The sequence below is a fragment of the Triturus cristatus genome, chromosome 1_2, assembly GCF_964204655.1.
Source record: "Triturus cristatus chromosome 1_2, aTriCri1.1, whole genome shotgun sequence".
Classification (NCBI taxonomy): Eukaryota; Metazoa; Chordata; class Amphibia; order Caudata; family Salamandridae; genus Triturus; species Triturus cristatus.
The window spans coordinates 1,045,356,989-1,045,371,044 of NC_140580.1; positions in this window are offsets into that span (position 1 = coordinate 1,045,356,989).

Consider the following 14,056-nt stretch of genomic DNA (forward strand, 5'->3'; position numbering starts at 1 on the left):
AGGTAGTCCCCGTAGACTGAATGTTGAAATGCCGCAGTCACAGTCATCGTAGATTAGCAACGAGATATCCACACAGTTGTTTTCATCAGATGCAGTGTAGAACAGTGATCTTCATCTGGTATTGTCTCATGAATAGTGTGCCAAGTGATAAGAGTTGTGGTGTGTTTCCAACACCAGATTGTAGGCAAAGTCTTCACCAACCAACACTCCAAAAACATTACTAATACGTAACGACTTAGTACCGGAAGTCCGCAGAAAGAAAAGACATAGTGGTTGGCAATGCGAGTGAAAAGCATGTTGGAATTTAGAAATGCCAAACTTAAAATGGCGGCACGCAGCGTGCGTTACACCGGGTGGTTCTCGGCACGTTCCAGCATCAAAACGTCCTTAGGCAGCATAGAGTACCAGGAAGAATAGAAGAGGTCATGAACTCACCCTCTGCTCCGCGGGACACGCGACACAGTGAATCAGGTAAGAAGCGCGAGCCGTATTTTTAAATTTGAAATGCAGCGTAACTGTTTCTCTTGAGCCCAGGCAGCAGGGAAAACAGCGTAGACATGCCAAAAAAACGTAAATTCAAAGTCTCTCACCCAGCAGTTCCACAAATCCGGCAGGCAGCAATCCGAGGCGAATATTCTCCTCCTTTTCAAAAACACCCCTCTGACTTCAGAAAAACGAACAGGCAATAATGAGGAGAATAGGCACAAGTTTAACTCCTCAAGTCTTGAAATTAAACAAAGGAAATGTCACCAAATAAAATCCTGGAAAGTCTGAAATAGATAGACCTCATAAACGTGAAAGCCGTCTGTTTACATAAACTGCCAGTGCACAATCTCCAAGGCACCAAAACCCGGAGTCCACGCAGATCGATGCAGGACACTTCAATCTCAACTGCAGGTTGTAAAGGTCGAAGTTGCGGTTTTGTAAACAGGAGACCATTGGAGCGCAGGCACACTGAGAATAGTCAGCAGTAGAAAAATCACTCAAATGTAAGCTGACTGAACGGCAGAAGGCAAGGTTGTCCTTTAGACATGTGCCAGAGGTTATTGCAGATAATTAGAAGTAAAGTCGCTTCAGTAAAGGTTACCCAGAGGCAAACAGGAATATTTTAACCGTGTTTCTTCTTCTCTTAAGCTGCAATGATAATTCTTTAAATGGGTCCTTTAAAGTACACCAAATAACCTCAGCAAGAGAAAGTCCAACAACATATCCCAAACCCAACTTACTTCAGGCTGTCAGTTGTTGTAGACACCGGTGGGGCAATCAAGGGGTTGGACATGCAGTTCATTTAATTTCTTGTAGTTTCTCTTGTAAAAGTCCTTTGATCACGCATGGTTTCGTCCGTCAAATCGTCACCAGTGTAACATTTCATAAAATAAAGGAGGAGTCCTTGGGTTGCTGCATCCAGATGTAAGTTTATTTTCATTAATCAGGAATCAATGTACAGGATACAGGCCCCAGTTAAGATCCAGTTAAAGCTCAGTTAAGGCCCAGTTTAAAACCCAGTTAAGCCCCACCGGGAGCAGCTGCCCTGCTGCTCAGCCTCAGATCTAACTGGCAGTAGAATCAAACATACACAAAAGGAACTCTTGGGTGACATCACAGATACAGGCTGAGGGGCTTAGAACAAACACAGAAGAAGGACAGAGAAGAAGGAAAAGCAGGATGTAACAACCTGTTGGCTAGGTCAATAACCACCCATGGTGTTTGATATGAAATCTGTGTCTGCAAAGAATTTTGGACAGGGATTTGTGCCACAATTCTGCACCACCTTGAGGCTTTCGTAATAGGGAGAAATGTTTTAATTGTCCTTGTTTTTCTCTTTGCATTTGTGCAGCTTTCTACAACACATATACAAGGTAGCAAACACCTTAAAGCATAGTTTTTTTCTGGAAGGGACCACTTCCTTCACAAAATCTATGCTTACCTGTTGGAAATTGGGTTATTAATTGTTTGGCATGCACCAGTAATAAGTCCACAATTTCCCCTTACTGGGAACCAAGCACCCTATTTTAGTGTTTGCCTCTCTCAGAGTCGCAAAGCAGAGTCCAAGGCCTACATGGGAGAGGTGGTGTGGACTAGTTATCACCAATCAATATCACACAATAATAACACTCAAAAAATGATTACCCAATCAGTGCTTTTTTTTAAAAAAAGGAAAAGTACGTTCATCACAAACACACTACTAAATACTATGCAGTAATTTGCAAATATATACATTAGGCGTATTGAATATGCCATAGATGACATTGCGTAATCACCTGTGACCCCCCTAAAGGATCATACAAACATATGAGGTAAGTCTATTGGCTTGGTAAAAGGTTTATGATCAACTAACCACATGTCAAAAACACCATAATTTTGGAAGTAAATGCAATAATCAATAATACCCACCTATAAATGAACTTCTTATTGTTAATAACTCATATTTACCTTGATCAATAATCACTGTCAACATTATTACATCAATAAAGCATTTTAAAATTAACAAAACACGTGTCTGTGGATTCTTATATACGTTTAAACCATGGAAATGCAATCATAAAAACAACCCCTAAAGAACACCACTTTCTGATCACGTAAAATTCAACCATAGATTAGGTCCATGGAGGTTGCTGCACACCATGTATCTTCATTATACACTGTCAGGCCACATTAAATGTGAGCATAAAATAAGCACATACAGGGCACTGCACTCCCAGCTGTAAACCAGAAGCTCCAGCTTTGGGAGTGCTTTCAGAATTATGAGAAACAGCCCTGAGTGTCAAGGATTTCTTGACCCTGCAAAAATTGGGTCAAGTACCTTTACAAATGTCTTCTGAGGGGCTCCTGTAACTCTTACAGCTCCCCTCAACACTTCTTAGTTGCGTTGGTGGTGGCCCTGTCCTCCTTCAACCACCACAAAAACAAAGAAACATACAGATGAGCTTCTCCTTAGGCATTATGGAGCACTCCTCGAAGGAAGCAGTTTTTATGATAACAGTGGGTCTCCTGCTGTGGTGGGAGCTTGCAGCCTTTTTCTCTTTTTTTTCTATCCTGGGGGTGTCCGGTCCCACTCGGGCAGCCCGCCTGCCTTCCGTTGTTGGGGTCAGCCGAGGGAGCCCAACTCTAGCTGCCCCTACCTTCTCCCCGGTGGGCAGAATCTCCCTTGCTGTCTGCAGGAGCTGGCAGCTCTTCTCCCTCCCGACCCCTACAGCAAGGATATCTCATCTCTGGTGGCAGCCCCGCTCCCCCAGACATGGGCATGTGGAGCAGTGCTCAGGCTCACAACAACTGGTGCCAGGGCATGGAGTGGGGATCCAAATTCCTTCCTCCCCGTTTTGGGGTAAAGCAACAGCGCTCCCCCTTTGCGGTGGCTCCTGGGGAGATGAGGGACCCCGGGGGCGAAAGTGGAAATGGGGAGGGGGCCCTCACAATGCCCCTGGGTTGGGAATGCGGTGGAGCTCCACTTGCTCTGTTCAGTAAAAAGATCAAAGGTAACCAATCTTCACAATGCCATAACACGGGCCATGTTCAGCCAATTTGGAAGATCTTGGGCTCATTATACTCTTGGTGATGAGCTCTAGCCACCAGGGGCAGTGTTAGCAGAACGTTTCCCCCTCATATCTACAGGTAGCTGGTTCTCCTTGCTCAATGTGCCAGCCTTCTTCCTTGTCTTTATCTCTGGGTCCAGGCCTTCTCCCAACTGGTCCTCAGGTGGGTTAAGGGAGCCAGCCTGACTGGCCCTTGGGAAGAGCCACTGGTCCTGGGGTCACTTGGAGCAGATTCTTTACTCCTTTATGGGCATCAGGCGGTTCTTCCATTTAGTGGTTCATGGCTGTCCCACTCTCAGGGTCCAGAAGCAGGAAGCACAAAAACACCAACAAAGAGCATTTCTCCACCTTGTGCAAGATTTTTAAAAGGGGGGCAAAGTTCTGGAAGCTAGGCATCTCTTGCCAATCCTAGAGTGCCATGTTGGACAGGTCCCAACCCTCCTGCACAGAATGCTGGGACAATCAAGATGGTGTCATCTAGGAGTCACTGGTCACATCTCCTAACGGGGCCTCAGCCCGCCCATCGCTGACACCACTGGCAGGGCCTTTCCCACAAACTCTTCAAAGGGGAGCCCCCTTCTGTGTTGGCTCCATAGGTCTGGGCTCCCTCCTTTGTTCAGTGGGCTTGGGCTTGCCCATCCCTGGTATAGTTGACTCTGATTGATTGATGCAGTTCCTTCAACCCCACCCTTTCCTTCTCAGGAGCTGGGAGAAGCACAGTTAATTGCTCTCTTTGTGTAGGGAGGCCTTTGTTTCTGCTTCTTGAGAGAAATGTAACTAACTTTGGCACAGAAGCATGACAAAATGCCTCGGCTCTAATCCTGAGCTGAGCCAGAGAAATATGACAATTCTGGATGACCCATACAGGTCTTCCTTTAAATACCCAAGCAATGACACTATCAATCTCAACCTATGTCTTCTGTAAGTGAGGGCAGCCCTGGGCACCCGAAGCATTTAACAGCGTACCCCCTAGACCAGTGGGTCTTAGCCTTTGGTCCAGGGACCCCAGATGGTCCACAAAACCTACTTAGGGAGTCCATGAATTGCTTAGAAAATTAAATTATATTAACAGATTATTAACGTGCATATAAATATAGAGGCAAAAATATTCTGTAAATGTGAAGACATTTTAAAATGAATTTGGTATCCTCAATTTGACTAGTATGAGCAGTGTAAGTGCATCAAACAGAATACAGTACAGACGATGGGTGTCTAAACTGAATTTAGAAAAGCTACAAATGGCCCACTATAGTTAAAATGTTGCTATTTAATATTTGTGAATTCAATATTTCATCATATGTGTATTTCTTTGACCAATGCTTGTTTCTGTATTTCTGAGTATGTTTTGCAGTTCAGATCATAAACATTTCAATAATTACTCAGTGGGGTTCCTCCTATTCCAATACTGATTCAGTGGGGGCCCCTGGTTTGCAGTAATTATTAAGTGGGGGTCCTCAGAAGTCAAAAGGTTAAGAGCCACTGCCCTAGACTGGCTGTGCTTAATTTGTAAAAGAATGCTGGGACCCCAAAGTCTAGATCAAAAGCCCTGGACTGGCACTGCTGAATGTAAGAAGTTGAAAATACTTAAGCTATGTAGTCTTCATTCAACCTCATACATCTTTCATCCAACACCAGACTCTCCCTGCTTCTTTGACTGGTTCAGATTTTTTTCCATATCTGTTTTGTTTCTTTGTCACTGTTTTTCATCGTGCGCCTCCGCCTTGCTTCCTAATTTTTTCCCCCTTTGGTGTTTTTCTCTCTCTTGCCCTGGATCACACAGTCTGATGAGGAATCATTAGTGTGGGTGGGCCCCACCTGCAACCACCTCCTCAAATTAAGCACTGGAGGGACATGTGCAATTAATTTGTGGCAAGCAGCAGGTGTTGGGCTGTGGGCTTTGAAATAGCTGAGCCTCCCACTTCGCAGCTTGCAGCCCACCAAAGAACCAGCTCCTGGGGAAAAAACGGAAAATAAACCGTGCAAACAGATTGTAAATAAGTTCCCCAACTGTAAATAAACAGAAGGTTGCAAGATGAAAGCGCTAGCAGACAATCAGGCGGGTGACGATAAATTTTAAATGAGTGATAAGAGTATTAACAAACTGAAAACAAGATTTATGCTTGTCTGAGGTCTGCGAAAGCGATATAAAACTGTAAGGCTGGCAGGAATGTGAGAGGCGAAATATAAATATGTAAGGCGTGCTTCCGGGATGAGTTATGATTACATTTTCTTACTTGTACCTGAATAGGAGGGAAGTTATTCATCTTCGCCTTACAATAGCCGCGACAGTTATGGCTAGGTAGCAGGCATGGCGAATGCACCTGTTACGCATATAAATCAAATCTCAGCAAGAGATCCGCTGTTACCAATTTGATCAAATGCGGAAGCAGATATTGAGATATGTGTAACACCATTGTCCAAATGGAAACTCACAAGCCATAACTGCGACAATTAATCAGTGCCGCTCCCACTGCAATTGTCGCCGCACAGGATCATGGGTAAAAAGCCTTGATTAATAGGAGCGCGTCATCGCCTGCTTTATTCAAAGCTGCCTTTTCGCACACCTACCTTCGCTGGTGATACGAGCCTGCTTTTGTGACAGCTGTGTTGGAATGCGAAATACACTTTTTTTTTTTTAACTGGGGCTGGCGGGGGTCCTTATTCTCTCTGGACACAAGCATGGCGGCCTTCCGATCTTGGTCAACGTCCTATTCCCACTACCAAAGCCAGAAATGTATTTGTTTTCTTTGACCAAGATTTGCCCTTTAATTCGCAGGTCACACTGTAGTCTCACTTTTCAGATTTTGATTATTAAATGCTCCCATTATCATGTAGAAAACCTGGCGTCCAGGCTGTAATCACCCTGAGACCTGAAAGTTCTATTTAGGTATTCCTAAATATGACATTCAGCGCTTTCAGCCAGTCCAGAACGCCCCTGCCCGCTGGGTTTTTTAACTCCCCTCTCAAAAGATATTTACACTTTTAGCAAAATAATCTCTTACAAGAAATTATATACACATAATTGCATTGAAGATCATTCTCCGACAAATCACAATTCATAAATATAACATGTTGCTGAAGTCATTTATGGGACATACATTGGCTACATCTGCAAGAGGGTCTGTTTAAAAACCCTGGAGCTCACTGATCAAGCCTTGTATCAAATGTGTCCTATGTATCTGCAAAAAGATGGATAAGAAACCCACCCAGAACCTCGAATAGAAAGGCAAACCCATTTTACAGATTAGGGGAGGCCAGGGTTAAACCTCTGGAGCTAGAACTTTCTGAAGGCTCAGAAGGATGCAGGGAAATACAGGTGTGAGAGGATCTCTCCAAACTGCAGAGAATTCATGACCATGCAATTGTTACAGTGTGTTGTCTTATTTGTGTGTATCTGTGTTGTGTCTTGTGTTCTACAACATTGAGTCTAGTAGTTGGAGAGCAAGGGGCAGATTAGCAAATTTTTCATTCATTAAAATTTTTAGAGCCTATTTTAGAGTAAGGTGTACAAGTTACTCCATCACAAGTGTGACGGATCTTCTGTCTACCTTATTACAGGTGCATTGTATGCTGTGGCTCTTACAGTAAGGCGGAAGGTGTCAACCTTATTACAAGCACATTGTATGCTACGGGTCTTACAGTAAGGTGGATGGTGTCCACCTTATTACAAGCGTATTGTATGCTGTGGCTCTTACTGTAAAACAATGGTCGTAGACACTCCTAACCATACACAATGTTACCTATGAAAGAGTATGTTATGAAATCAATTCATACAGCCTTGCCTACACAGACTACATCCTCCTCGGAGACCTGAACTTCCACCTCGAGAACAACAACGACACCAACTCCACCACCCTGATTGACAACCTCGTCAACCTCGGTCTCAGACAGCTTGTCACAACACCCACCCACTCCGCCGGCCACCCGCTTGAACCCATCTTCTCCACAAGTTCCCACATCACCTTCAGCCACACCACCGAACTCCACTGGACCGACCATCACTGCATCCACTTCACCTTCCGGAAACCAACCACGCACCACCGCACTCAACAGATCCCCCGCCGCAGCTGGAGCAAAATCACCGAAGACCAGCTAAACACCACCCTCGTCCACCCGCCGACCCCACCGACGCCGACACCGACGCCCGCAACCTCAGGCGCTGGATCGACGACTGCACCAACACTCTCGCCCCGATCAAGAAACTCTCCAACAGATGCACTAACAAGAAAGCCAGCTGGTGCACCGCGGATCTCCAGGCCTCCAAGCAAACCTGCCGAAAACTAGAGAAGAAATGGCACCGCAAACAGACATCGGACAACTACGCAGCCCATAAGAATGCCATCTGCAGACACCATCGCCTCATCAGATCCACCAAAAGGGCATCCTTCAAGGACTGCCTCGACAACAACGCACACAACAGCACAGAGCTCTTCAACATCATGAAGGAACTCTCCAACCCTAGCTCCAACACCAACGACATCCCACCATTGCAAGACCTGTGCGACTCCCTTGCTACATTCTTTCATCGCAAGAACACAGATATCCACGACAGCTTCAACAACCTGACCGCCTCAACAGCCACTGACACTTCAGACCCCACGGCCAACACCCACATCAACTCCCTGCTCACCTGGACCAACATAAACGATGACCACACCATCAAAATCATGAACACCATCCACTCCGGCTCTCCGTCAGACCCATGCCCGCACCACATCTTCAACAAAGCTAGCGCCACCATCACACCCCATCTCCACAAGGCCATCAACATCTCCTTCGAGACCACGACCTTCCCAGAGAGCTGGAAGCACACCGAGATCAACACCTTACTCAAGAAACCCAAGGCGGATCCGAGGGACCTCAAGAACTTCCGGCCCATCTCCCTGCTCCCGTACCCGGTGAAGGTCATCAAGAAAACCGTCGACAGCTGACCTGCTACCTCGAAGAGAACAACATCCTGGACCCGTCCCAGTCCGGGTTCCGCAGCAACCACAGTACCGAAACTGCCCTCATCGCCGCCACCGATGACATCAGGGCCCTGCTGGACAACGGCGAAACCGCGGCCCTCATGCTCCTGGACCTATCAGTCGCCTTCGACACTGTCTGCCACCGCACCCTACGCACACGCCTCCACAACGCAGGGATCCGAGACAAGGCTCTGGAATGGACCACCTCCTTCCTCTCCTGCAGAACCCAGAGCATTTGCCTCCCCCTTTCCGTTCCAAAGCATCCGAGATCATCTGCGGCGTACCCCAAGGATCATCCCTCAGCCCAACACTGTTCAACATCTGCATGGCACCGCTCGCCCACGTCACCCGACTGCACGACCTCAACATCATCTCTTAAGCCGACGACACCCAGCTGATCCTTTCCCTCACCAAGGACCCCCTCACCGCCAAAACCAACCTCCAAGAAGGACTGAAAGCCGTTGCCGAATGGATGAAGAACAGCCGTCTGAAGCTGAACTCGGACAAAACGGAGGTCCTCATCCTCGGCCCCACCCCCTACGACTCATGGTGGCCGACCGCACTGGGAGCAGCACCAACACCCACCGACCACGCACGCAACCTGGGGATTATCCTCGACTCAACACTCTCCATGGCCAAGCAAGTCAACGCCGTCTCATCATCCTGCTTCAACACCCTCCGCAAATCTACAGGTGGATCTCCACCAAAACAAGAACGGTCACCCAGGCCCACGTCAGCAGCAGGCTGGACTACGGAAACGCCCTCTACGCAGGAGCCTCGGCTAAACTCCTGAAACGACTACAACGCATACAGAACGCCTCTGCATGCCTGATCCTCGACATCCCTCACCACAGCCACATCACACCCAACCTGAGAGACCTGCACTGGCTTCCCGTAAACAAGAGGATCACCTTCAAGCTCCACACCCACGCACACAAGGCACTCCACAACACCGGACCAGCATACCTCAACAGACGACTGACCTTCTACACCCCGAACCGCCAGATCCACTCCGCCGACCTCGCCCTGGTCACTGTCCCCCGCATCCGAAGAGCGACCACCGGCTGCAGATCGTTCTCCCACCTCGCCGCCAAGACCTGGAACACCCTCCCCATCATCCTACGACAGACCCAGGACCTACTAACCTTCAGGAGGCTACTCAAGACCTAGCTATTCGAGCAGTAGCAGAACCCCTCCCCTCCAGCCCCTTGAGACCCTCACGAGTGAGTAGTGCGCTCTAAAAATTTCTTGATTGATTGATACAGCCGAAGACATATAGTGTAAAGACCCAGTCAACAGGGGAGAAATCACAGATAAGAGGCCACCCAAAGTTCATTAAATCACAAACATCAATTTATTCTACGCTAGTTCATATTCACAGAATGAATAACATACGCAGAGGCATAGTATGCAGCATGTAATGTTATTGTCACTGTTATTTTTCAGGGGAAGAGAAAGGAGTGAAGGTAAGTGCTCATGTGTAAGATAGAAAATGAAGACGAAGATCATCAAGAGGCATTTAAAATGAACAATTCAAAATTATAAGGCAGATGGGATCCGGCGTAAGTTCTTAACAGGGCCGGTGCATATATGGTATTAGGCCTACCCCTAATTTCAATCGTAATATTTGATGAATGTTTCACAATTGAAGGCACAGTGAGGCTTCATCTGTGGTTGGGATAGGAGGGAGGTGGATGTTGGGTGTAGGCCCACTGGGGGAATGTCGACGTTTCGACCCTAGCGCATAAGAGCAAGTAGACTCCTCAGCTGCGGGTCTTCCTCAGGACAAGGGAAGGGGACCCGAAAACGTTTGCGGTAAGATGCAATTAATTCCACACTGTTTTCAGTCAAATGTCCTGAGATTACTTAAGTGTTCCCCGCACTCTTGTGAGATACTGACGGATGCGGTACGTCTCCGACTGATGCAGACACTAAGACATCGAACCCCCTGATGGCAGCATATGAATACATTACCCACGCGGCTTTCATCTAGCGGGTGAGTTGACTTATCGTTGGGTGATTTCGCCCCAACACTAAAGTAATCGCAGGACATTTTACTGAAAACAGTGTTGAATTAATTGCATATTACCGCAAACTTGTTCGGGTCCCCTTCCCCTGTCCCGAGGAAGACCCGCAGCTGAGGAGTCTACTTGCCCTTATGCGCTAGGGTCGAAATGTCGACATTCCCCCAGCGGGCCTACACCCAACATCCACCCCCCTCCTATCCCAACCACAGATGAAGCCTCACTGTGCCTTCAATTGAGAAACATTCATCAAATATTACGATTGAGATTAGGGGTAGGCCTAATACTATAAGGGTACCGGCCCTGTTAAGAACTTACGCCGGATCCCCTCTGCCGTATGATTTTGAATTGTTCATTTTAAATGCCTCTTGATGATCTTCGTCTTCATTTTCTATCTTACACATGAGCACTTACTTTTACTCCTTTCTCTTCCGCTGAAAAATAACTGTGACAATAACAGTACATGCTGCATACTATGCCTTTGCGTATGTTATTCATTCTGTGAATATGAATTAGCGTAGAATTAATTGATGTTTGTGATTTAATGAACTTTGGGTGGCCTCTTCTCTGTGATTTCACCCCTGTTTAATGCGCCTTTACACTATATGTCTTTGGCTGTATGAATTGATTTAATAACATACTCTTTCATAGGTAACATTGAGTATGGTTAGGAGTGTCTAGGACCATTGTTTTCCTTACCGATCAATACCCAGGTCCTTCGACATTTAACTGGGTTACCCCATTCACTATAATGGGTGGCTCTTACTGTAGGCGGGAGGTGTCCACCTTATTACAAGCACATTGTATGCTATCGGTCTTACAGTAAGGCAGGGGGTGTCCACCTTATTACAAGCCCATTGCATGCTGTGGCTCCTACTGTAGGTGGGAGGAGTCCACCTTATTACAAGCGCTTTATATGCTGTGGCTCTTACAGTAAGATGGAAGGTGTCCACCTTATTACAAGCGCAGTGTATGCTACGGGTCTTACAGTAAGGCTGATGGTGTCCACCTTATTACAAGCGCATTGTATGCTGTCGCTCTTACAGTAAGGTGGAAGGTGTCCACCTTATTGCAAGCGCATTGCGTGCTGTGGCTCTTACAGTAATAAAGGCGGGTGGTGTACACCTTATTACAAGCACATTGTATTGTATGGCTCTAACAGTAAGGCAGAAGGTCTGCACCTTATTGCAACCGCATAGTATGCTACAGGTCTCACAGTAAGGCAGATGGTGTCCACCTTATTACAAGCGCATTGTATGCTGTGGCTCTTACATTAAGGCGGAAGGTGTCCACCTTATTACAAGCGCATTGTATGCTGTGGCTCTTAAAGTAATAAAGACGGGCGGTGTGCACCTTATTACAAGTGCATTGTATGCTGTGGCTCTTACAGTAAGGCAGAAGGTGTCCACCTTATTACAAGTGCATTGTTTGCTGTGGCTCTTACAGTAAGGCGCATTGTGTCCACCTTATCACAAGCGCATTGTATGCTACTGGTCTGACAGTGAGGCGGATGGTGTCCACCTTATTACAAGTGCATTGTATGCTGTGGCTCTTACAGTAATAAAGACGGGCGGTGTCCACCTTATTACAAGCGCATTGAATGCTGTGGCTCTTACAGTAAGGCGGGAGGTGTCCACCCTATTACAAGCGCATTGTATGCTGTGACTCTAACAGTAAGGCAGAAGGTCTCAAACTCAAACTTATTACAAGTGCATTGTATGATATGGCTCTTACAGTAAGGTGGGAGGTGTCCACCTTATTACAAGCGCATTGTATGCTGTGGTTCTTACATTAATAAAGACGGGCGGTGTCCACCTTATTACAAGCGCATTGAATGCTGTGGCTCTTAAAGTAATAAAGACGGGCAGTGTCCACCTTATTACAAGCACATTGAATGCTGTGGCTCTTACAGTAAGATGGGAGGTGTCCACCTTATTATAAGCGCATTGTATGCTGTTGCTCTTACAGTAATAAAGGCGGGCGGTGTCCACCTTATTACATGCGCATTGTATGCTGTGCTTCTTACAGAAAGGCGCATGGTGTCCACCTTATTACAAGCGCGTTGTATGTTATGGCTCTTAGAATAATGCGGATGGGACATCTGTCACGTTTGTGATGGAGTACCTGTCTGCCGAATTCATGCCCATATTTTTGATGAAAAACCCAGTCTAGCGATTTATTTCTAGATCAGGCCTTGCTATGGGTGTTTGCACTGATTCACCCAAGTAATGCAGCCTTAATGCACAGTACGCAAAGCAGCACAAATCGCTTTTTGTGTTAGGAAGACGGCACCATTCCAGTGCAAATACCCTTCAGATGTTCAGAAATTACAGATGCACGGCACAACCTTTTTTTTATTTTGTGATGGTACAAAGCCGTAGTACATCTCGGTCTGAGTGTTGGGTTTTGAGTTGCACCCTAAGTACTTCTGCAGGGTGGTTTGAATACAGGGCGCTATTGCTATGGCTCCCTGTGCACATTGGTGATAAGTGAGCCCACACTTTGCTCGCACACCTTTACTAACTATTTGGGGGGCTTGTATAATGGAGCCTGCTGCTATTCACAATTCTCCAGGTGTGGTTTTATGGAACTGCTGCGTTGGTCTGTGGGAAAGCAGCAGTGCAGATGTGGTTTGGGGTGTGAGCTTTGTGGCTTGTCGTTAGACAGTTCCCTATTTTGCGGGGTGTCTGTCAGCTGAGTACCTGTCGGTACAGGTCTTGCTGGTGCTTCTCGTCATCTGTAGACATGCACCTCTGCCAGTGCTTAATTTTAGCAGGTGGTTCCGGTGCTCGGCGCTGGCACTTGATTATCTACACCGGCACTTATGACAGTCCAACACATGGTGACACTGTCTGTCTAATTTTGAAATGAGCACAACAGCAGTTGTTTTATAATTTAATATACAATAAAAATGATTAATACTTGCCACCCAAGCCATTGTTATAACTTTGAATGGCCTAGAATTGTCTGAATTGTCACACTTGTAAGAGTGTGATAGTTGGTACTTGTGTTGGTACTGTCGTTGGCATCACTGGCAGGGGCAATGGGTGGTGCAAGCTGCAGTTGTCTCCTGACAAGGACCCTGGCACTTACTATTTTTTTTTTTACAAAGTAAGCATTGACCTCTACACACTTTGGACAGATATGTTGGGCGGTGCCTGCTTTTTGCCATCCTTAAAGGCACATCAACAGGCAAGATTCTTGCTACCCCCACACAGAACATCACAGCCTCACAGCACACACTGAGTCAGGTCCTGAAAGAACTGCCTGGCCTCCTAGTGACGGAATTATAGTGTCCCCCCTGGCTCATCATGAGCTATGTTGCATGTCTGTATAATGTTAACTGCACAGGGAACAGGACTGTGAGGCAGCCCCGGGCATAAAGAAGATGTTTCGAGTCTGCCACTGCCATCTGCATCAGTTGGAAGATGCATTCTGCGTCCTTTGATACACTGTGTGACTCCCCGTTGTCACACATCGGTTCTTCCTTCATCCTGGGTTGAGATTTTCGGTCATGTGCTTGTGTAAGTTG